Raw genomic sequence first — 1,004 nt, 5'->3', positions numbered from 1 at the left:
GCACATCTAATAAGTCCACACAAGACAACAGGTTTAAGTTTCCAGTGACTGTAAAGGCAACAGAATGTGAGATTAGTGCCACGATCCTATTCCTGTTTTACAATGCAGAAGCAATGTAGCAGGGAAAGACAGGTTAAATTGGGTGCTACTTTGCACCATCTTTCTGCTCATGTAGGACTGCAGCATTCTTTTCTTGGAAAGGTCAGGAAGCAACAAAGCTTAACAAGGAGATGTGCGGTGTTGGAAAATCTGGAGACCAAAGGATTGGGAATAAACTGCAAGCATTCACAAGAATTCAGCCACCGCTAATTACAGAAATCCCAAACCACATGCAAACTTGATATATAAACAGTTAATTTAAAGTCCTTTGTGCACATTTTGCTTGAGATATCTAAAGGCAAAAAAACAAAAATCAACCCTCTGAATTTAGGAAAGATAAGACTTGATCATTTTCCATTCTAGCCTCCTCTCTTTTGACTAGAGAATCAGCTAGGCAAATATTATTGAAGCTTAGTGGAAGTCCAACACAAGAATTGGACTCAGATACTTTAGAAGGTAATGTTTCCTTTATTCATTCTTGCCCCAGTGTCAAATTTGGGTAGCATGACTACTAAGTAAAAATGATTGCATTAATTGAACTCTCACAATGCTTGCATTTAATGAGCCCCTCTTATCCTCAGAATTTCAGACAGTTATTGTCTGCATTGTTCAGAAAACCACTGAACAAGCATTGTTAGGATTAGTCATGCTGAATCATGGTCTCCTAGAATACAGAAAAACAACAGCTTGTGCATTCATTAATCACAACATTGCTATTTCAGCATTGTAGAAAAGGGGGAATCAGATTTGTCTGTCAAAATCTACCATATGATCCATACTACCATCTCTAAAATCCTGCTGGCACTGTATTCTGGAGGGGGAGGGACATGGAAACTTCTAAAGCTGTAAAACTGTCAAACAATATTTAAACTTTAGTTGCAAAATAACTCATTCAGAAAGATGTG

This window comes from Podarcis bocagei (genome assembly GCF_964188305.1).
Source record: "Podarcis bocagei genome assembly, chromosome: 10".
In the NCBI taxonomy this organism is placed as follows: Eukaryota; Metazoa; Chordata; class Lepidosauria; order Squamata; family Lacertidae; genus Podarcis; species Podarcis bocagei.
Note: the sequence above shows the minus strand (reverse complement) of the source record.